The following is a 24,960-nucleotide window of genomic DNA, read 5'->3' on the forward strand; positions in this document are numbered from 1 at the left end:
AGCCCTCATAGTGACAGACAGAATCACTGAGAGATCCTAAAGCACACCTCAAAAGAATAAAATAAAATAATTCATAAATAAAAATAAGCCCCACAGAAACAGGAAGCTGTATGTAGAAAATGTCCTTCTCCAAACAAACGCTATTGACGTCTAGGTGCTAAGAAGTGAATTTTGGATTTTAATCTCTCTGCTTGGAGCAGACAAGGGTGATAGAGCATATAATCATTACAACTCATCAAAGCTCCAAGCAAGACATCTTCCCTCCATTGCTCAGGCTAGAAAACAGTGCCAAATAAGGCTAATTCCTGGGAAATCAGAAATAAACTCTTCTCCCTAGAGGAGCATCTTCCCTTTGTTTTTCAAAAGTTGAGCTTGTGCTGAGAATTGAAGCTGTTTTGGAGTTGTTTCTGTGGGAGAGTGCCATGTGTTTGGGGTGTGCTTGCTTTTGGGTGGTGTTTTCCCAAGGAAGAGAGTTTGGTCTGGGGGCCAAAGGACTCTGGGAATTTGCGCTTGGTTCGGCCACAGTCTTGCCAGCTCAGAATGTGACTTGTCCAGGGAGCCATCACTGTGTTTTACCATTCAGCACTTGGGACAGTGAAAGACCGTTTGTCATTCCAGTATTTATCAGACAAGTCCACTGAAACACCATGTGCTTGAAACTTGTTTCTCCTCCAGCCACTGGGAAGTCCCGCTGTAGTGAGTTCTGGGTCTGCAGAATGGAATGCATGGGTCGCAGGCCTTTGCAGGATTGCTGGTCTGGGTGCCTGCTGAGGTGCCCTCTGAGGAACATTGTTTATTGATCTTGAGTAATTCTGGGAGCCTGCATTCCAGGGCAGCTTGTCCAAATACTACTCTAAATAATATGTCCCTTGATTACCCCCGCATGACAGCCGAAGATTCCATACACTGGATGCATGAAGAAGTATAAAGCTGTTCCTTTCACCTTTCCTCCCACTAGAGTTAAGCTGTTACATCGTCCCATTTTCTGATTAATCTGGAATTCCAGAAGACTAATGATTTCAAAAGAGACCATTTCAAAATGGTACCCATAGAAGACCTGGGTGTGTATCTTTGCTCTGCCATTGTAATCAGGACACCTAGAATCAGGTGTGTGACTTCTCAGGCAATGATGCTGTATCTTCTAGATCCTTCCATAACTGATGCCCTGCCATCACTCAGCTCTCAGACGAAATAACTTGTCGTGCAGGATTTCCCTGAATATTCAAATATCTTTGTCTTCCCCCCACTCACGCAATCTGATATAATCTCATACCTATCGTGATTTCATATGTACCTCCAGTCATAGATCTTGTTACCAACTAACATCACCACTCCATCTAGATTGTTTCTTTTCTGACCCCTTTAACACAAATGTAAGCTCCAGTGCCAACCTTCTGGTAACTATTGTTGAAAACAATGTTAAGTGAGAGGGGGTTGGGCAAAGGACACTTAGGGTATGATTTCCCCCAAAATACAACAGCAGCAACAGGAAAAAAAGAGACCAACTACATTTCAGTAAAAATCCTTCATAAATCAATGGAGGGAAATACTAGAATGGGAAGGAATATTGCAAATGTCATATCTAGTTAAGGGTTTAATACCCAGAATAGATATAAAGTACTGTAACTCAACAAACACAAATGGTCCAATTTCAAAAAGAAAACAATAGGAAAAGGACTTAGGGAGCTATATCTGCAAATAATGGCCAATGGGTGTATTGAAAGAGACTGAGCACCACTAGTCATTAGAGAAATGAGATCAAACCCCAATGAGATGCCACTATTAGGATGGCTATATTCAGAAAAGTAGACAAGAAGTATTTATGAGGATCTGGAAACCTGAACCTTTGTACATGGCTGTAGAAAGAGTCTATACCCTCACCAAAAAGCTCAATGGAGAATGATCCCATGACCCACCAATGCCATGACTACCTACTGAACATGGGGAATAAAACGAACACTTGTGAATCAATGCTGATTGCAACATTATTCACAACAGCCTAAAGGTGGAATCAATTCAAGTGCTTACCAACAGATGAAGAAATAAGCAAAATTAAATATAGCCACACAATGGCATATTATTCAGTCACCCAAAGGTAGTTTAGATACAAGCCACAACATGAATGAAAACAGGTGAGCCAGGCACAATGCTGTATGATCCCACTAATATCACACATCCACCTCTGAGACCCATAGAGACAGGCAGTATATTGAGAGGGATGGGAGCAAGGAGTGGTGCTGGGGTAGAGTTCTGTTCCAAATGATGATGTGTAGGAGACTGTGAATAAAATGTATGGCACTCAAGTCATATGCTTTAAAGAGACTAAATTAGCAGGAAATACATTTTGTATGTATTTTTGTTTGTTTTACTAGAGCTTGAATTTAGGACCTTGTACTTGTTCGGCAAATACTCTACCACACTCCCAGTCCTTTTACTTTTAGGGTTTTTGATGGTTTTGCCCTAGGCCACCTTTAGACTGTGATCCTCCTATTTCTGCCTCCTATGTTGAATGGATTACAGGCAAGCATCATAAACTACTATTACCAATACTTGATATAAATGATGTTGAACTCAAGAGACTGTTTTCCTATTTGGATTTTACCTCCAATATGGGTTGGAAACCATCAATAGGATTTTTGTACCAGGTTTGTAATGAATAAATGAATGAATGAATGCACAACCAAAACATGAATTAATCATTATATAATCTAACAGGGTACTGGTCAGATGAATAACATCAAGAGAATTCACTAACCAAGAGTTTATCCCTAGTAAGAGAAATTATTTATCCCAAAAGGAAATTGCTGCAAAAATCAAAATACTTGTACACTAGGGACTTCTAGCCCTACATCTGGTCATCCTTGGAGGAAAGTTAAAAATGTCATCATTTGGGAAACCTTTCTCAGACCTGGACTCCCTCTACAAAGTTTCCACTTCAGTGTGTGTGTGTGTGTGTGTGTGTGTGTGTGTGTGTGTGTTATTCATGATGTTCATTCACACTGATAACACACTAGCACTTTAGGAGGCATCTAGGAGGAATCAAAGAAAATGAACTAAAGCAGTTAGTATAGCCAGAGTGACATCCTACAACTCCAGCAAAGCATCATGACAAATTACCGTGACTTAACTTCACACAGGGCCTCAAAGTCCCTCGTTAATTTGTCCAATTAAAGTGAGCTTCTTCCCCATCTTCAAAAGACATCCTCTAGCAAAGATAATTTCTTTAAGCTTGCAATCTTTCAAATGGCACGCATTTCTTTGAATTCTCATGAAGTGGGGAATGGCTCCTATAATTTATTCAAGGCTCCATTAAGGAACTCTAGTAAACACTTTTCCCCCAAACATGTCTAGTTTTTTTTATTGTTTTTTTTGCATGAGTGCATGTTTCTGGAAGACATAAATATCTTCAAACATGTAATCTCTGTATTAAAAATCCTCGGTTGAATATTCTGGATAATGTTCAAGTCACACACTGCAGAGGAAGAGAAGAGAGGCAGAATGATCTCCAGGTCAGACCATGACTGCAGATTTCAGGAAGTCTGATGGAGGAGGTCTGACCCCCCATAAAAGTCTGAGCCCCTGCCTACCAGGCTCCAAGGGACACTTGCTCCAAAGTGACAGTCATCTTCCTAGCCTTAAAGCGGAGTCTTGGTTCTAAACCTGAAGACGATCATCTGACCTGTTATCACTTGATCCTGGGAAGGCTTTTAAGGAGAATGCTGAGGAAAGTCCCTCACAAATTCAGATGGTTAATAACACATTCTGCTCCCATCCAAGCTCATTTCCTCTTGGAAACAACTTGGATGCCAAGGAGAACAACTCACACTCATCATTGGAGCCCCTGTCCTGCATCCTGGACCCCCAGCGCTCCCATCTGCTCGGTGGTGGCCTTGTCTGGGAACAGCTAGCCCGGAGTCCACAGGAAATCCATTCCCTTCCCAAGGCCCAGGTGCCTGCCGCTGTTTATCCCACTTGCGGTTTATAAACCATCAGCCTCGCTTCCTGCCACATCACCACAGTGAACCATCTCCAGCTACTCAAGTGCCTGGTGACATATGGAACATTAAACTTTACATTTTAAAAATTAAAAATAACAGAGCTTTTTGGTTTTTTTTGTTTAATTTTCTGCCACAGCTTTTAACTTTCCCACTAGGCTCGGTTCATTGTTATTGGTTATTTCTCTCCCTCTCCCTCTCTCCCTCCCTCTCCTTCCTTCTCTCTCTCCCTCTCTCTCCCTCTCTCTCTTTCTCTCTCTCTCTCTCTCTCTCTCTCTCTCTCTTTCTCCTCTATTCTTTAGACTTGTTTAGGGATATTTTGTGTGGTTAGGAACAGTTTGACTTCTGTAGTTCTGAACAAATATAAACTTCACCAGTTCCTAAGAGCATTTGGCTTTTTGCACACAGCTGAGGGGTAGTTTGTTCAATGTTTGACCCTAGTTCCTGAGGTTTCAGTTCTGTCACTGTTGAGAAAGTGTAGGACTTGGGGGAGGGGAGTTACAAGTATAAAACTCCTATTACAGCAACCATGTTAAAATACAGGCTTCTGCCCTTAGCAGGAAAATCTTTCAAATGGCCAGGATGGACTTCAACCCAGGAGAAATCTCTCTCCTTCCTTCTCCCTCCTTCCCTCCCTCCCTTCCTCCCTTCCTTCCTTCTTCCTCAAGGTAAAGCACAAACCCAGAGAAATTTGAATCCCCTGGAAATTCTACAGGAGAGCAGAATAATACCTCTTCAGATGTTCCTTTTTGAGCCACAGCTTGTTTTAACTAGATAATCCCTAAGGTCTCTTTCAGAGAGAAGCTGCTCGCTTCTCAGAGGAGAAAACTGGGGTTGGGAGAGAGAATGAGCTTGCCTGAATGCACAGCTCTAGGAAGTGGCAGAGTCAACACAACGGCCCATGCCTCGCTCCTTCCCATCTGCCCCGCCAAGCTGCCCAAGCATGTTTGGGGCGGTATTCCCTATCTCCAGTTCCAAATGCAATTCCATCCTGCCAGCTCTCGCCTATGGGTGTTGGCCAAGTGGGACAAGAAGAGCTTCAGTTTGCCAACTCCAAGGCAGAGACATCTGGTGTGTGTGCTACACGTGTGTGGTGATGGCCTCCAGGACGAGATGACACCACCCCAAAGCCACAGGAGACCCCGCCATTCCGCTCTCCATCCTGGTCTCTCCCTGTCTATGACATAGGCAATGGTCCTGTATTTACTGTTCCCACAGCTGAGACCCAGGGTGGGCCTTGTGCAAGTGCTTCCCAGCCCCACCCTGTCTGAACATGCTGTGTGTTCAGGCGTCCCAGCAAAACTGGTGAGAGCTGGAAGTCACTGTTAACAAACGTCAGATGCGCCTGTGTCTTCTGTTCCTTGGATTTGGTCCCACTGATCATGAAAGGTCTACTAGCTGTATAACTACAAAAAGTTGCAAATGAAAAAATAAATCATTGTAGGGAAAAATACTCCCTAGTTTCATTTGTCCAAACAGGAATCTATCTACTTACAGAGGCATGAATGCCATGGATGTGTAGATGGATGGATGGATGGATGGATAAATGGATGGATGGACGCAGGGATGGGTGGATGGATAGATGGATGGGTTAATGGATGGAGAGGTAGATGAATGGATGGGTGGAGAGATAGATGGGAGGATGAAGGTTGGACGATGGGTGGGCAGGTAGGTGGGTGCGTGGGTGCATGTATGGGTGGGTGGATGGATGGTTAGATGAATGGATAGATGGGTGGAGTACACATCAGAAACAAATGCTTTCAAAGTTCTCAGGTCCCCAAGTTTGCAACCTTTTCAGTTTCTAATCAGGGTAATTGGGAATTATATGAAATCAAGTGTATTGGGATCCATTTAAAAAAGTATATTGGTTTGTTTTATGCACCAGTGAATCACACTCACTGGTTCATCCAGAGATATATGCTGTTGACATCTGGAATGGAAGAGTGAATCTTTGGGGAAGAACTTGTGGTTCAAAAATCCCTGTGTACCAGAATTCAACCTCAATAGTCTTGATCAACAGTGTCCTGAATAGAGAAAATATCAAAGTAGGAATCATTTGAATAAAGTATTAGCTACTCAGGAGGCTGAGATCTGAAGAACTATCATTCAAGCCAATCCTTGGCAGAAAAGTCCCTGACACTCCGTCTCCCAAATCATCAACAAAAAGCCAGGCTGGAGGCATGACTCATGCAGAAGAATACCAGCTGAGCAAGCACTAGTCCCCAACTTCAAACCCTAATACTGGGGGGAGGGGTGGATCTAGAGTAGCCAGGTACAGTTACCCAACTTTTTTTCCACATTACAAAGTCGTGATTACACAAAGACTATTGAGTCTACACTGCTGTCTTATTAGCTGATGTATAAAACCATTGATACAATTAATTATTTAGCTCCCAGTATAAGAATGTACATGTCACCTTGACAGAGCCAAGGGGCTCTGAGTTTTTTGTGTGAAGGTGGTTTGGGAGGAGATTAGCATTGAAATTGATAGATTTTGAGTGAAAAGGTTGTCCTCCATAATGAAACTGGTTTTCATCCAATTCTTAAGAAGACAAAGATGGGAGGAATTTTGCCAGCCAAAGGGTCTCAACATTTCTGTGCATCTTCAGCCTCATAATTAAACTCAAGATTGTGGATTCATCAAATCTCCACAACTCTATGCACCAATATTTCCTTAAAACCCGTTGACCAATTTCCTTTTAGTTCTTGTTTTCTGAAGAAGTCTAATATATTCACACATAGGCATGGCCATATTAAGCACCTACTGTGTGTCAAGTCACATACCACACCACTTAGATCTATTTATTTCTCCTAAGTGCTTGGCAATCCAGCTGTTGTTTGTTTGCTTGTTTGTTTAATCTTCATTTCATAGGAGAACGAAGACTCAGAAATGTTTGGTCATCTGATCCATGGCTCAGAATGTATAAGAGACAGAGCCAAGACTTGAACTCACATCTTTCTGACCCAGAGTTTGCATTCCATTCCCCAGGGGATGACAAGGAACTGGACAAAAGTGAACCCAATTAAGCGAGGGGACACAGGAAGTATGGAATCGACTTCCAGTACCCAGCAGCAAGAAAGTCACACACAACTGGAATAGACAGGCATCTGGAAGACACGAGCTGCCCTGGCAAAGCCAAGAACAAGCCAGATCCCCTCCTCTCTTTCTCTGCTCTGATGGGTTGTAGCCAATTCCAGAGAAGGCACTCTACAGTAGTCCAAAAAGAAGGAAAATCCCATCAGCCTCTCCTCTGACTTAGCCATTGCCTATCTGCTTGAAATGTTGTTTTAGAAACTAACCCCAGACAGATTTCTGTAATATACAAGACTCAGCATTCTTTTGGAAATGGAGAACATTCCACCGAGAACAAATTAAGTATCAAGTGATCAGAGGAAGCACAGCCTCAGGGTCATGACAATGAATCAGAGATTCAATGACAGTTGAATTTCTGATCTGCCATTTTAATCTGGGTGAAGCTGGGCCTGGACCAGGACACAAAGTTGCCTCCTGGTTCCCCAGTTCTCTACACAGTGATGGAATGTTACCATTAGACATCTCTACTTCCTCCAGCATACTGCTCCCCTCAGCATACTGCTTCCTTTTCCCTTTTCCCACCCCACTCAGCTACTGCATGACTAGTGAATCTTCACCCAGCTTTGATGGAAACTCATCTATAACCTATATAGAGTGCCTGAGGATCAGGCCATGGGAGCTCTTTTGCCTCTAGAGATGAGCATCCAATTGCTTTATCATTTATGTGTTCCCTTCCTTCTCCTCTACCTTAAGGAATCCATTGTTGACTAAGGGATTGTCTCTCTTTGCCTCTTCTGGTGGGAATACTTACTTCCAGCATCTCCCACTTTTTTCCAGCGATGTATTTGCATCCCACCCATGTCTCAGCATTGTCTAACTTTTGATCATGCCTTGTTTTATATTCTTCATCTTTTTCCATCTTTAAGTAGTCCCCGATGGTGTGTGTGTCTGTGATTTCATATCACTAGAATGGTGGGCCCATGGCAGTGAGAAGTCCCGGTGCATCATAAATCAACCAGAGTTTGGAAAACGATGACAAGCATGATTTATAGAGCATGTCAGCACTGATTTCCACGGGGCGATTCTCTGATTCACATTCATCCCTCAGAGGAACGAAGAGTACAAGACAGAGCAGTGTGGGTGGTAGGTTTCCTCCCTAGAAATCCCCAACAGTCATCCTATCCATAGAGAGAAGCAGATATTTAGGCTTTGGGATAGATAGAGGAGCCGTCTCTATGGCAACTGGGGATCTGCCCAAGGTCACAAGTGAGTCACCTTAACGTTGTTTTCCTTTCACCTGGATAAAACACGACTGACTCCTCCTGCATAATTGCAAAAATTTTCTTCCTAAATTAGAAAAGTGCCAGTAATTTATGGCATTAAAAGCAATCCCCAGAATAAGCCTGAAGCTTAAACAGATAATTAACAAAGTCAAAGCTTGACGATTATCTTTTGTCTACAATGAAGAAATGTGATCTTTTCTTTTGTGACACTGGGATTTGCACACAGGGCTTTGTACAGCTTTATACTTTCTAGGCAGGTGCTTACGCTTGAACCATGTCCCTAGCCTCTTTTTTGGCTTAAGAATTTTTTTTTGGATAGGGCCTCATATTTTTGTGGATGGGCCTTATCCCATAATCCTCCTCCGTATATGTGCAATGTAGCTATGAATGCAGACATATGCTCGACTGCCTAGTTTATTCTTTGAAATTCGGTCTAGGTCATTTCCATCTCCTGAACAGCTGGGATTACAGGTGTGAGTCACTAAACCATGAGTGATGACTGCAGCTAAATGTCAGGCACAAAACAGAACAGAGAAAAGACCAATGCTAATGATGTCATTTATCTTCGGAATCTTCAGACCCCAAAACAGGACATGGTGGATTGTGGAAAGCCAAGCTCTCTACATGAGCTCTGTGATGTTAATGTAAAAAATCTCTTCTCTCTGGCCTGCCAAGTCCTTGCTATAAGGCTCTAGGCCTGCCTGGGTAGTGACTGTTACTTAAAATATTTAGAGCTGATGATGGTTATGTACCTTGCCTGTAATCCCAGTTACTGGAAGGCAAAAGTTAGTGAGACCCTATCTCAAAAACAAAATAAAAGCAAAAAGGTTAGAAGTATCATCAAGTGGTAGAGCACCTGCCTAACAAGGGTACGGCCCTGGAGTTCAATCCCCAGTACCAATAAATACATGTATGCATACATGCATACTCACATCTTTACATACATACATATACATACATACCTATAAGTAACTTTGTCGATTTCATTATGGTACCTGAAGATTCCACAGGATTCTCTGATTGATCATTTTAAGGAGAGATTGAGACAAAGATCTGGACTCCTTGATTCCTTCTAGAAGCTTCTTTTCCCATGTTCAAAAGCCAGAGGTGATTCTAGCAACATTACATACAATAAGCTCCCATCCAAAACCTTGCCAGGCCTGATGCTCAAAGGAAAGCAATTGGAGAAAAAAGTACACGTAAAAAATAAAAGAGTATCGTTCTTGCCTGTTAAATCCCTCACCAGTCCTTAGGAGAATCAATGCCTGACCCTTTTTAAGACACTGTCCCTGAACTAGGAGCAAAGCAGGTCGCGAGTTTGAGAACGTGGGCAGCAGCAGGCAGCGCCCTAGTGACGGGGCGCCCTGGGGAAAGCCTGAGGGTATGGCGGCAGAACACGTTGTGCACATGCGCCGTCTCCTGTGGACGCATGCGCCCTGCACATGCACCAGTCCTGCGCATGCGCTGTCTCCTGCGGGCGCACCCGTCCTGCGCACGCGCCGTCTTCTGTGGTCGCACACGACCTGCGCATGTGCCATCTACTGTGGGCGCATGGGACGCATGCGCCGTCTCCTGTGGGTGTAGTTGGCGCCCGTGATGTCTCAGTGACCCCGGGGGAGAGGAACTTCATGGAGCAGGCAGGCTCTTCTCTGATCCCCTGAGCGCCTTCCGGCCTCGGTAGACGCCCATGGGACTTGTGCATCGTCCTCCAGGGCTCAGCCAGGCTGGGTGCACCTAGAGCCGGGAGACCTGCACGCCTGACTCTGACGAGCTGAGGGTACCGGCCTTGGCACCCCAGCCTGAGCTGGAAACACTGTCAGGGCGGGTGCTCCAGACCCGACCCCTGTCCAGTCCGATGCTTCCTTCCTGCGTGTGGGACGCGTGATTGACAAGGGGGCCGCGACCTTTAAGGCGCTCACTTACCTCCGACCAGATCCACCCAGCCTCTCCAGAGCACTCCCCTGCAGGATGAAGCTAATGTCTTTTCCCAGGCTTTAAAATGAAACCAGCGCGTTTGAGAACGTCTCCTTTTATGATGATTTCTGCGCTTTCCACTTGCGTGTGATGTGAACGATGATCATAAACCTGGTGCTAACGATGGCTACCATTTGAGACACTTAGGGGAGTGTGCCAAGAGCTATACTGAGTGTTTCCATGCGGCCAGGCCCCCCCCCGCCCCCCTTCCTTCTTTAAGGCCACGTGACTTCGATATTGTTAACACATTTTGCAAGTCAGACATGTTAGCCTCAGGATGGATATGCTGGTGCATTTCTGTCATTCCCGCTGCTGGATAGGTGGAGGTGGGCGAAGCAGTCTAAGGCCAGTCTGGGCAGAGTTAGCATGAGATCTGCTCTGGGGAAAAAAAAAAAAAAGTAAAAGCAAAAGGGATGGAGACTCAGCCAAAGTGGTGAAGCATTTACCTGGTGTGCTTGAGGCCCTGAGTTTTAATCACTAGGGTGGGGGAGGAGGGAAAGAAGGAAGAAGGAGGAAGAGGGAGAAGAGGAGAGGGAATGGAGGAGAAGGGAAGGAAGAGTAGGAGAGAGGGAGGGGGAGGAAAGGGGAGATGAGGACATGGGAGGGGGGAAGGAAGGGTAGGTAGCATTTTGGATGATAAAGGAGAGGAGAGAAGTGGGAGAAGAGAAGAGAGGAAAGGACTTAGGCTCAAAGTTTCAGCAGATGGGGAGAAGGTGTGAAGTTTAGGGAACCAGGAAGTGACCTCAGTTTCTAGCTGCCCATTGGTTGGAGACCGACCACCTGATCTTCTTGCCTGTCATTCAGTTCTCCCCTCCCCTCTCCTTTTCCCTCCCCTCTCCTTCCCTAAATTCCTCTTTTCTTCCTCTTCTCCTCCCCTACTCTTACCCTACACTACCCTACTTTCCCCTCCCATTTACTCTCCTACCCTTTCTTCCTCTCCCCTTTCCTCTTATCCCCTCCCCTTCCCTTACCCCTCCTCTTCACCCTTCCCTTCCAGCCCCTCTCCTCTCCTCCCCTGCAACTCTTCATGGCATAGGATTAGATAAAACACAGAACCTAACAAACACCCCTCAACATCATACATGGACATTTTCTAGAAATAAAATATTTCAGTGAGTCTGTCACCAGTGACTCATCCCATTTCTGTATTTATGGCCAAAAAGTTTGTTTCTTATGTTGTTCAATAAACAAGAATGAGCACATGCAAACAATTCTTCCGTGATTGTGGAGAGCCTTGGCATGGGCCCCTCTGGCCACTGCTGACCCTCCTTCCTTCTTCTCCCCGGGTAACTGAGGCCACTTGGACCCATCCAGAATTTAACTCTACCACAGGACCATTGAAAAGGAGAGTGAAGCAAGAAATTCTTTGCGGGGGGCGGGGGGGAGGGGAGTGGAGGATGGGAGGGTGATGGGGCAGGGATGAGAGCAAAGTACATGATATGCACGTGTGCACATGCTTTGTAACTTCATGGAGAAGTCAAGAGAGAAGCTTCACTGTTGAGTGCACTCTGTCTTCTGATTCAGGAGAGGCAGGCTGGCTCATGGCCTCCACAATTACACAAAGCTCTCCTTCCTCCTTTGGCCTCCAGAGAAGCTTGGGGAGAGCAAGATTTTGTTTAGATACCTTGGCTCCAAATGTGTCACTCAGCCCCTAGCCGACTACAGTGTTGGCAGTGTATACTCAACAGTGATATTCCCCTCTTGACTACCCCATGAAATGACAGAGGATAGACCCTCATCTTTATCATGCACCAAACTTGCTGTCCACACGGTGAGGTGTGTGTATGTGTGGCATCTTATCCCCACTTTATCGATGGAAAACTTGAGGTTCGGGCATAGCAAGTCACATGTCCAAGATTTCATAATCAACTACAAGGAGAGCGAGGCTTGAGTACCAGCAATTCTAGCTACTGCAAGTTCCCAAAGCAATCTACTTCCACCACAGTCCCCTCTCTGAATTAAAAGCAGAAGAGGGCTGGGAAAAGCGGGATGAGAGAAGAGTGGCATGGGATGTTTTCTAAGTGACTACGGCTGCTTTGATTTTTTTTTAACGAGAAGCAGAAATCGGTAGTATTGTTGGAAGACAGTTTTCCATTTACACATCTCTGAACATCTTGCAAGCAGAAGCATGGACTGCTTGCACTGGTTCTGCTTTCCATTTTCTTTCAAGGGTGTATAACCAGGCTTGGAAGGTACAAACAAATGGTAATTCCTGAAAGGAACTTTCATATACTGGTGGTAGAGAGGTAAATGAATAATGCTATTATGGAGAACATTTCTACAGACACGAAAACCAGATTTACCAGACAATCCTGCTACCTCACTTCCAGATAAACATCCAATAAAGTGAAACCAGCATACCAAGGAGATATCTGAGGCATGATTCACAGTAGTTAGAATAGAGGGGTTAAGCTAGGTGCCCACAACTGGATGAATGGATAAAGAAAATATTTTATATATATATATATATATATATATGCACACACATACAATGGAATATTATTTGGCCATTAAAAAAGAATGAAATCTTGTCATTTGCAACAAATTGGATGGAAATGGAGGATGTTATGTTAAGCAAAATGGACCAGACATGGAAAGTTAAATGCTGCATGAGAACAGTGGAAGGTACTGTGGAAGCTTCTACTGTGGAAGATTTTAAAAAATTACTAGAGGTTAAGAAGTACAGGGTAATAAATACAGGGAGACTGGGTTTGATCAGGACACCCGGAGTGCATGTGAAATATCACACTGAGGCCACCAATGTGTCTAATTAATTGGTGTTAATCAAAAGCAAAAAGCCCAATTTTTTTTAAAGAAAAAGATAGTGTCTTCCCCTGGAGGTATGGACAGGTATGCTTGCTCTCCATCATAAAAGATTCTGCTTTCTCAAGCATGGGTCCTCGCCTGTGACATGCACTACCATTGTCCTGAGGGAGGGTGAGGGGAAGCCTTTGTTGCTTTCTGTGTCAGCCTTTGTTGCTGACCCACGAGTTTTCTAGTAACATCCAAGAGATGTTGGGAGAGTAACTCACTCACTTGAAGTAGGGAAAGTCTCAGACTCCACCACCATATGTTAGGTGAGAAGAAATATCTTGGGTAAGAGAAATCTTGCCTTCTAAATACCCACAGAGGGCCCACCAGAGTGTCCAGGTACTGTGTGAATCTGTTTTTTGGGGGTGGGGGTCCAGTCGTGGGGCTGGAACTCTGGGCCTGGGCGCTGTCCCTCAACTCTTCAGCTCAAGGCTAGCGCTCTACCACTTGAGCCACAGCACCACTTCTGGCTTTTTTCTTTTTGCTTATGTGGTGCTGGGGAATCGAACCCAGGGCCTCATGCATGCAAGGCAAGTGCTTTACCATTGAGCCACCTTCCCAGCCCATGTGTGCATCTTTGAGCAATGCCAATTAGGAAATACTTCGGGTGGTTACCAAGCTCCAGTTCCTGAAAGAAAACCATCATTTCCTCAGCCACCATATATCTATAGGACAAGGGCTCCAGGCTAGAGTAATAACATCTGACTTAAGGACAGCAGAAACTTCTGAGAGCCTGGTTATTGAATTGCAAATTACCAATAACTCTGCAAATGAAGAGCTTGTGTTCTCAGGATGGTGACGAGCCTGTGCAGAAGACAGAGTTGGTATCTGAGTGGGTTCGAATTCATGCCCATCAGTGGCCACTTTAGGGAGATGCCATCTGTCTCCTGTCACCAAAGAACTCATCACTATTGAAACATATTCCCTTTCAAGTCCTTAAACAAAAGAACTCTGGGCTGGTAAAAAGCAGTGATTGCTATGCAGGGTGTAAAGGAAACAGGAAAAAAAACCCAAAACAGCCTTGTTTAGTTAATGAGGAACACTTGTTCAAGCAAAGACGCACTCTGGGGCAAATGAAACTTTATTTTTTTTCCCCCTTTAATTATCCAAAGTCCATGTTAGGGTAATCTAAACCTCCCCACAGAGAGGATGCAGTCTGTGTAACCCCATTTTCCCTTTTTCCAATTACAGGAGATGTGAGGACCTGGGGGAGATCCAGGTCACTCATTCCTTTGGAATGAAGAAAAACATGGCACTGGTAAGCTTAGGCAGCAAGAATGCCTTTCTCAGCTCATGCTACGTTCAAGATAAGAGACCAAGCTTCAAGTTCAGACTTTCCTACTGGACCTGTGTTGGGAGGATGGCGTGGTTTCCGTTCACCATGGTGTCCTGCCTTCTGCCTGTAAGGGTTTGGCTAGGAAGCATTCCCTAAAAAGAGTTAGGCAGCAGTTGGAGAGGAGGCCTTTGGGAAGGGCTGGGTCCTGAGGGCTCTGGATGTATCATTGATTGTAGCTTTATTGGGAGGTAGGGCCCAGTGCAGAAGTAGGTCACTGAAGGCATGCCTGTTAGGGATATATCTTATTCCATCCCTTCCTTCACTCTTCCTGCTCCCCAGGTACCATGAAATGAGCAATCTGTGCTACATCCCACCTCTGAGACGTCCAGCCTCCACAGAGGCCCACAGCCATGGTGCAAGCCATCTATGGACTGAAACTCGGACCCCATGAGCCCAAATAAATCCATCTTCCTTTAAAGTGGTTCTCTCAGGTATGTGTAAGTGTGAAAGAAGTGATCATGTTGACTTCCTAGGATTGTCCTGACCACCTCCCACAACCACCACCAAACGAACAGACATGTGTTCCCTCTGGGTTCCAGAGGATGGAAGTCTAAAATGGAAATGTGGACCCTGTCTCCAAGCCTTGACCTATACCTTGAACTTGAATCCATCATTGCAAGTCCAGTGGTGTTTTCCTGAGTGGAGTTTTCACTTTCCTAAGTATTGTTCTGTGGTAAGGTCCTGACAGACCAAGCCTCAGAGAAAGAGACCTGGGAACTGATTATCCCATCTACCATTGCTGACCAGGCCCAGTTAAAACATAACCCTGTCTACTGAAAAAGTCCAGAAATTTCTTCAATTAAAAAAACAGGGATAGTCAAGAAATCATTCCTCTGCTCCTGTATTGAGCAGTCCAAAGCAAAGTTGCCTTTAGCTAACTCTGGTGACTCAAAAACCTTTACCTTTCTCCCTCCTATCCAGGAAATCATTCTGAAGCATGTTAAATTTCTACCTGTAAACTTGTGTTTTTGTTCTTCATGGATAGTGCTCCTTTGGGTAGAATTGCTTAAGAAGGCTCATGAATGCTGTCAGAAAGACTTCTTTGGGAATTTCCTCAACCATGAGATACAAATGTATCTACAGAAGAAAGTCAGAGCAAACCTGGATGAACTTGAACTACAAGACTGCATTTCTTCATCTGCAATATGGGATGTCTGCATCATACAATCTGTGAAGCTCCTTCCAGTAGACAAGGGCAACCAGGGCTTTGTCTCAGACCCTGCAGGAATTCTACTTCCTCAGCAGGAAAGTAGTAGTTCAGTGCTATAGATCATGTAACCAGAAGAACAAGACCTTGCTGTAAAGGAGGAATGAACAAAGCTAGCTTTCCCATCAGGGGTCTAATTTTGCCCCAGATTTTGTTGTAAGAATGAAAAGATATTCATTCTTGGCTTTAAAATAAAATCCCCAAAAGAATCAACAATGGAATAACACCAAGAGAGAAGACGGGCACAGGTCTCTGGTTTTGTTTTTTATTTTGTTTGGAGATTTTGTTGGGGTTGTTGTTGTTTTGAGTATTCTTTAGATTTCATTAACTCTTCTATTGATTATTTCTTCCTTTATAACAGGAAGCTGGGTCAGACTGGATAGAAAGAGAAAAATGAATCATCACCGGATGTTGGTGATTAGTACAGGCCAGGAATTACACGAATGTGATTGTACTTCGCACAGGAACTCATTCGAGAATGATGAGGAAACAGCCTTGGTGATAAGAAGCTTGTGGAAGGTTACTCAAATATGGAGCAGTGTAACAGAGATGTCAGCATGGGTTATCTATTCCCAAACTCTGGGCACTGTTAGTCAGTCCGAGAAGATCTGACGGAGGCCCTCCACAATAGCTTCCACATCTGGAATCTCAGATGACCTAACCCATGCCCCAGACCTGTGAATGTCCAACCCCACCCCAAAGGGCCAGAGTTGATGGCTACCAGGACGAACACCAGAGATGATCTGGATGCTCCATTTTGCAGGGGTCAGATATTCTTCAGTGAAAAGGGATCATTCTGGACGAACCCTTTCCACTAACCACCCCTGCTCTTTTTGAGGGAAGTGTATTTGGGTCTGAACTTAGCACTTCTAGCACTTGAGCCACATCTCCAGCCCTGACTGACACTGGTTATTCTTAGAATAAGGATTCTGATCCTGCCCAGCACATGTCTTAAGCCATGATCTGCCTATTTTCAGTTCCCTGTCATTGCTGGGATAACAGGAGGATGTGCGGTGTCCAGCATCCCTGAGTGCAGGTGGAGCCTCCTGGACTTCGCTCCTCTGTCTATCCTGGAACTGTTTTCCCCCAATCTCAGCCTCCCAGCTGGCAAGGATTGCATCTGTAGGCCACCAGCACCCAGCCAACTGGGACTTTTGTTATCAACTACTTTCCATATCTGATCATCTGTTCCATTGCCTTTAAAACACAGATAATCAGTACTTTTCCTAAAAGGGCCTTTGCTATAACCAAATTATATATAAAAGATATTACTATATATAAAGTATATATAATATATTATATAGTATATGTCTACGTAACAGACTATGTGGTGTATATATAAGTATATATACTATATAAGTATTATAGAAAATATATAAATATATAGATATATAATGTATACAAGTATAATATATAAGTATATGTTAGTATATACTACATAGTCTATGTTACATAGTATATATTATTTATATGCATGTATTTATATAGTATATATTATTAAATATATTATATGGTACAATGATATATAGTATATAATTAATGTATATATACTATATATAACATATAGTATTTATGTATATATTGACATATACTTTACATTTATCATTTCAGTTCAGGAACGGAACCTAGGAAATAAAAAGAAGAGTCAAAGTTCCAGGTACTGTTTCATTACAGTAGCCATGAGCTCTGAACAAGAGTCTAGTTTTTCCAACCAGGAGGTTTAGCTTAGTTCAGAATAAGTCCTTCCCTTCTTTAATGCTTGATTTCCAAACATCACATGGTAGTAAGAATTTAAGGTTAGGAGTTCTCTGTCACATAGCTAACAAGCAGTGTTATTTTTCAAATGGCAGTCTGCCGGACTGACAAAAGGTGATGCTGACTCCATAAGAACTGACTTAGCCCCATTTGGAGCAACAAAGACTAAACACGAGGAATAAAAGCTTGAAATTCCACTTGTCTGATGAATACCAAGGGTCTACCAGGAGATTTATGTTTGTTTTTCTACTAAATAAATGGTTACAACATTTCCCCAGCCAAGAATACACAGGGCTAATTAATAACAGCTTTCTTTCGAAGTCTACTGTATAGAAAAATGTCCTTCCCCGGGGACTCATCCCTCATGGAGGCCATCTCCAGAGTTCCTCTCCAGGAGACCCCGAGAATAAAGCCACAGGAACGTTCTGGGGCGATTCCTGCATTGGCAAAGATGAGCGCTCATGAAATGCCAGGGAGGAAGAGAGTACAGAATTGTCAGGTGGACAGGAGTATGGATGGGAAGAAGGAAGAGGGGAGGCTGGAAGGGACAGAGGGGCTCAGAAACTAAGGAAGGAACGAGCTGTTGAGATCCAGGCTGAAGATCCAAACTGCTTGATGACCGGAAGTGTTTCAGATTTTGTATGTTTTTCAGTTCATTTGAAAACTTGTCTGTACTTGCCCTGTAACCTAGCAACTCTACCTATGGAGTATTTATATAATCTTTACAAGTTGGTCAGGCCTAGCTCTCAAATCCTAAATTTTCCCAAATCTGAACATTTCTGAGTTAAGAATTGTTCAGTCACATGTCTTCCTAAAGAGCCATTTCTTCATGGCCTGTCTTCACTCTATAGACCCTCCCGGCTTTTCCAGCCACAACAAATGTTTCCATATGACTCACTGAGCAGGGGACCAGCCACTGGTACATTACCGCCCCCCCCATGCCCAAACCCAGTGATGGCCCTGTACCCATTTGGGTTGGTGTCCCATGCCACACCAGGTATTCAATATTTGTGGTATCATCACTTCAGTTTAATTTCTCAATACCTACTTTCTTATATTTCTAGGCTCTAGACTCCTTCTTATTCTCACCACCACTACTTACTTACAGTACCAGGGTGCCTTTGCAGTTACAAAAGCCATGCCAGCCACTAGCATTTAGTGAATACCTGCCATCTAATCTACTGATTCTTCATGGTGACCATCTCATTTAATTTCTGAATAAACCCACCAAGAAGCAAGTGAGTCCTTATCTTATAAATAAAGAGCTTGGGGCTCAGACTGGTTGAATAACAACCTCACCATCATGTTCTAGACTCCCTTCAGCTTAAGTCTTATTTGCTTCTCCTCTTCTTTCCTGACTTGTGCAATGAGTGGTGTTTCAAAGCAAATGCTTACCAGGCACTGGTAGTCCACACCTTTAATCCTAACTACTCGGGAGAAAGAGATCCAAGGGATCATGGTTAGAAGCCAGCTGTGGCAGGAGAATGCCGTGAAACCCTTATCCCCAATTAATACTGAAAATTCAAACATGGCAGTGTTACTTAAGTGGTAGAGCATCGGCCTTGGGCAAAAATGCCAAATGAGAGTTAAAGGCCTTAAGTTCAAGTCTCAGCACACACACACACACACACACACACACACACACACACACACACACATCAAATAACTCCCTGTGAAAAATATGAGAATTATTCTCAACTCTTCCAACTCACATAAAAAAATGCCACTCAATTTTCATTTTAAGCTGCTGCCTGTAATGTGTTTACCAATATGTGACCCAAATAAAGGATCCAGATTGTTCTGCCAATAGCTTGATGGCTTTTCATTAGAGAGAGGACACTGGTGCTTCAGGCTGACAAAGTGAAGTCACCCCCTTGAAGTTGCACTCATAAAATCATTCACGTTTGAACTACAACTCTCACACTTGTGGTCTTGTATTTTTTTCATTTATATGCTGAACCATGGGTTGCTTTTTTTTCTTTTTCATGTTTCTATACTCCCTTGTTATAGATTTAATAGAGACAAGTTCTTTGTCCCAGTAAGAGGGCTGGATTGAGTGGTTTCTGGGGAGGGGTGGGGGAGAGGAGAGGAATTATTTGGGATAACTAATTGAAACCAAAACACATTACCATTCCTTGCCTGCAACAATAAACACCGAGTCTTCAAAGGCTGACCAAGTTTCCAGTGATTTCCGACAATAGCCGTTGTCATGTTCAAATGATGGTCCTTTACAAATGCCAAGTGAAGTGAACAAAAAGTGTGTGCTATTGCTGATTAGACAGGAATATGACTTGCAGCCGCCTCCATTACTCTCTTGTCTGCAAATTTTCTGCCCTGATTAATTACAAAGAGTGCCAGAGCGTGTTGACGTTAGTTAAAAGTATTTGCTCTTTCTAGCCTGTCGTTATAGCCAAATTAAGGATTTCTGGTGTCAAGGTGAGGTCAGGAGAGTTCAGATCTGTTTTACACTGATAAATCTTGCAGTCCCATCAGGATGAAAGAAACCTAGGGCTTTCATATGTAAAACTAATACATGATCGCCTGTGTGGAAATGTCCCCCTGATCCGCCTGTGTGGAAATGTCCCCCTGATCAAAGAGCTCTTGGCCAAATGGGGAATGCCTCAGAGATAATAAGTAATTTGTTCACTACAAACATTACAATTATCTATCCCTCTACAAAGTCTTGAAAATAAATGTTCTAATCACAGTTAATTAGCATCCTTGATGCTTTGGAGTTAGCGGAGTACTTCTCTTAAAGGCACATGAACATGAAAATTGCATGTCTTCTCTGGAACCAATTTCTTCAACTCTTTTCAAAGATAGTTGGGCTACCTGCCTACCAATTAGCTTCAACCCATTTACTTCAATTTGATCGAATCAATTGGACCACATTTCCTTGAGCTCCTCCTCTCTAGTCATAGATTCTTGGAAGTGTTAACTTGTTGAATCGCTGTTCTGTTGTCCTTAAATCCTTAAATTCACAACATGACATGGGACGTTACATAAAGGGCTGAGCATGCAGCCCCGAGATGGAAATGACCTTTCATGGCCTTTCTCGGATGAGACCAAGGTTGGTTTAGAAGGATGAGTAGGGATTCAGGTTTATACAAGGAACAGGGACAGTTCAAGAAACAAGAGCACATAGCTAATATGAAATAACTACTGGATTCATACACTGACCCATTCCTTCTCAGGACATTTCCTATTCATTTGAAATGAGGTGGCCAATGGCAGAATCAAAACTTGTCTATCCTTTCATTCTCATAAGAGGTTAGGGCAGTCACCAAACTTGGAGTAAGCAAATCCTAATTGTCCTTGTTGATCTCGTTTCATATTTGACTTTTCCAAATATGTATTTCCAGCTAGAAGTGGAAGTAATCTGTGCATGTGTGTGTTTCTCTGTCTCTGTCTGTGCCAGTACTGGAGCTTAAATTCAGGGCCTTGGCGTTGTCCCTTAGCTTTTTCTCTGAAGGTTGGTGCTCTGTCACTTGAACCATTCCTCAAATTCCAGCTTTTTGCCAACATTGAGAATTAAAGAGTTTTACAGGCTGGCTTCAAGCAATGATTCTCAGATCTCAGCTTCCTGAACAGCTAAGATGACAGGTATGAGCTACCAGCACACAGCTCTTCCTCTAATATTTTATTAACATATATTCTTCACTTTAGGCAAGGAAAAAATAGAAAAGGAAAATACAACCTACAGAAACTTACTTTGAAGCTAAAATGGTTCTTAAATTCCCTTAATATCGAGTGATAAATTATCCAGTGTTTGATATACAAAGGAACACAGGAGCTACTCTTCAGACCTTGTGAGGAATACTGGGAAACAAACATGGCTCAATAACCATCATCTAAAACATTGTAGGCCTTAGATTTTCTTAAATGATATGTTGATTGTCTTTAAGTCATTGTACAAAGGGGTTACAACTCAACAAATCCATTTATAAATTTAGTGCATCTGGATCAATATCACTCCTTTGACTCTAGATTTTTAATCTCTGATTATTATTATCTTATCAGCATGTTATATATGACAAGAAAACCACAACAGACTCTTCTCATTTGTAAAGGAGTTCTCAAAATATTAAAACTATTAGCAGTTTGGTAATCCAGTTGTATACTATAAATAATTCATAATTCCCAAAGCTCAAAGCAAGACTAACTATAAACTTAACATCATTTTAAAATACAAATCTCCCCTCCTTTTTTGCCAACATGCAACCTCCAAACAAATGGTAGCTAGGATGAGAGCTTCATTTTCACCACTAAACTGTAAATCCATCAGCTGTAGGAGACTCGTAAATTACGCATTTAGGGGAAATTCCTCTTGCTTGGCCTGCTGGGGAAATCCAAGAAAAGCAGTAGAAAAAATGACTTACTACCTCTGCACGTTGACCTGAAACTTGTTCAGATACTTCATGACTTAGAGGGGAGTGCTGGTAGAAGGTGAGTAATTCAACAGCGAAGTTCAAAACAAGCTTGGAGGAATAATGAAGCAGAGAAGACATTTCCCCACATTCTTGTTTTGGAGGTTTTTTAGGAGGGGACTCTCTTCAACAGAGACATCTCTCTGATGGGTGCCTGATTTGCACTCCTCAAAATACCACAATTTACCTATCGGAATATTCTAAACCAGATTATAAAGAAGAACATGGTTCTTTGGCAAAGCCTATCTTTGTGTGCATTAAGTGCCAAAGGAATAATAAGACAAAGTGTATGACAAAATAATAATAATCAAATCTGAGTTAGCCAAAGTTTTAGCATAAGTTGTCCGGGCAATAAATAAAGTACTTAACAAATGGGAATATGAAAATGGCATGTATTCCTGTGCCAGGGAAAGTCCTTCCTTCTTAGATTAACCGAAGCTTGCGTCAAAAGGGCCGTTAGTCATCTCTGACCTGAATGGGAGTACAGAAAGTATTGTAAGTTATTTTTTTCTGCCACATGAAAGCATTAGTACTTACTTCAGAAGATCACTGTGGAAGTTACACAACGGCTTGATTGTGCTCTATTACTGTACATGTAAATGCCCCATGCGTGTCTCAGAGTCCATGTGTCTTTGCCCTGTAGGGGGTACTATAACAAAATGCCAGGATCAGGTGGCTTACAAACAATGGGAATTCTTCTCACACAGTTTAGGAGGCTGAGAAGTCTGGACATGGAGTCTGGGAAGCGCCCAGATGGGTAGGACATGCCTTCTCACTGAGTCCTTGCATGGCAGAAGGCACAAAGCCCCATGCTAAGACCTGATCCCATTCATGAGGTCCGTGGTGGTCCAATCACCTCTCAAAACTCCAGCTTCCTAACAGCAGAACCCTGGGAGCGCAGATTGCTGCATCTCAATTCTGAAGGAACACACACATGTGGTACATAAGTAGGAACAGAATAGATACACTCCATGTAGGCCTAGGGACGTCTGAGAGTGTGAAAAACAGGGGCGGTTTGGTTCACACAGGGGAAAATGACCCATCATCAAGAAATCTATTTTGTTATATACAACCCTGGGAAAGCATACTGGTTTCCATGTGCTTCTGTTTCCTGCTTTGACAACCAGGGATCATATTAACACATTATTCTAGGTGCCCAATTTATACAAAGCAGATCGGAAGACCACCCAATAAATCTCAGTGTATCCTCTCATGATTCCTCTGGTTATTCTTAGCGAGGCCTGGCTACCTCACTAAACTCACCAAGGAACTTTAGAAGATGTTGAGTTGCCATGATGGGTTATACTCACCAGGACCTGGAAAACAAAAACAAAAACCACCTCTTAGGAAAAAAAACATGACTTGAGAGATAGAAATATCTCGGCCTAATTCTTACCTGCTGAAATGTGGGGCCCTTTTGGAGCCTCTCCCCCTTCAAATTCTCAACAGAGCCAAGTCATCAAATGACCCTTCTACCTTGGGTCTATTTCTCGGCAAGCAGGCCTTCTGGCCAGTCCCTGAGAATTTTGGTAACATCTTAGCATGTAATTCCCATGACAATGCCTACAAATAAAGTGCAAGACAAATTAGCAGCCAGGGGAGAGAAGTGTGTTGGGTTACACACGGTGTTCTTTGAACTCTTCCATCTGTGATTTATAGCTGGATGGGGGAGTGGGTCATAATTCACGGGAGTGAGGAGGCTGGGTGAGCAAAAGCTGGAGAACGAAATGTGAAGCATCACATCCCAGCTGCACACACAGGGGACACTTGGATATTTTGTTTTCCTGGAAGCAGAAGCTTCCAGAAATAAAAACAACAACCAAGAAGATGGAACAAGGAGCTCATCCGAACATGTGAAGGAATGTATGGAAACAGACTTGGGAAAACCTGCAACTGTGCACAGCCAATTTCCGTCTGTCACGAGGCCCCACAAAATTTAGCTTGTTCATCTGTGAAACTAATCCCGATGAAGGGGGAAAAAGCCATCTAATAGGTATTTTCGTGAGTCTTGGCTATGAAGTTAACACTTTATTTTTTTCCAAACAAAACTAGACTCTCCCACACAGAAATATTGACATGGAAGGGCAGGGATTTAGATGTTTGCAGTGAGAAGTTTTGCTAATGTCTTGTTCACAATCATTGTTCAGAGGTGTTCATGTATCCGCTTGGCTTCCTCCACTTTTACCTATAAGATCTCAGGATACAAACCTTTCTTAGCTAGAGGATTTTACTTTTTAAGTTAACATTAAACCTTAAAGCTATAAATAGTTTCCCTAAATAAATGTTAGTTTTTAAAAAGAAAGAAGCTGGACGCCGGTGGCTGATGCCTGTAATCCTAGCTACTCAGGAGGCTGAGATCTGAGGATCACGGTTTAAAGACAGCCCAGACAAGAATGTCCATGAAATTCTTATCTCCAATAAACCACCATGGCACCATGGCTCAAGTGGCAGAGAGCTCACCTTGAGCTGAAGAGCTGAGGGACAGCGCCCAGGCCCAGAGTTCAAGCCCCATGCACAACCAAGAGAGAGAGAGAGAGATTTTCCTTAATATAGCTTATTCTTTCTAATTACTCTAAGGTCTACTGTATGTAAGGTGAAAATAAAGAAGTCAAAGGCCTGAAAAATGCTAGTTGTATAGTTAAATATCTACTTGGATGGACAGACCTAGAACAAATCTCAGTGTTGGAAATCTGGGTCTGCCTGTCTATAGTACATGGTGAAGTGTCTCAGGGCTGGGCATAATAGACAGATTGGTCTCTTTGTCTAAATCAGGCCATTAATATTTGACTCTGCATTCACAGCTTCAGCTTTTGAATCCCAGAAATAGAACTCCACCTAATGGGTGTTTTTGCTTTGGACAACACTCAGGAAAATGAATTGAAATCTCCAACTATGACCTCCTGGCCGATATCACCTACATCCAACAAAAATTACATCCCCAGAAAAAATAATAATACTAAGAAAACTGAAATCACTTATTCATTTAGTTCAACCAGGATTTGAGCTCCACAAAATCTAATAAAGTAAGTCTGAAATGACCCCAACTTTGACAAAGAAAGAACTTCCCAAGATTATCAGAAGCACTGGATAAAACACCTCCTCTTTTATGGACCCTGTAGAAAGTTTTTTTTTTTTTTT

This window comes from Dipodomys ordii, unplaced genomic scaffold (assembly GCF_000151885.1).
Source record: "Dipodomys ordii isolate 6190 unplaced genomic scaffold, Dord_2.0 Scaffold18, whole genome shotgun sequence".
Taxonomy (NCBI): Eukaryota; Metazoa; Chordata; class Mammalia; order Rodentia; family Heteromyidae; genus Dipodomys; species Dipodomys ordii.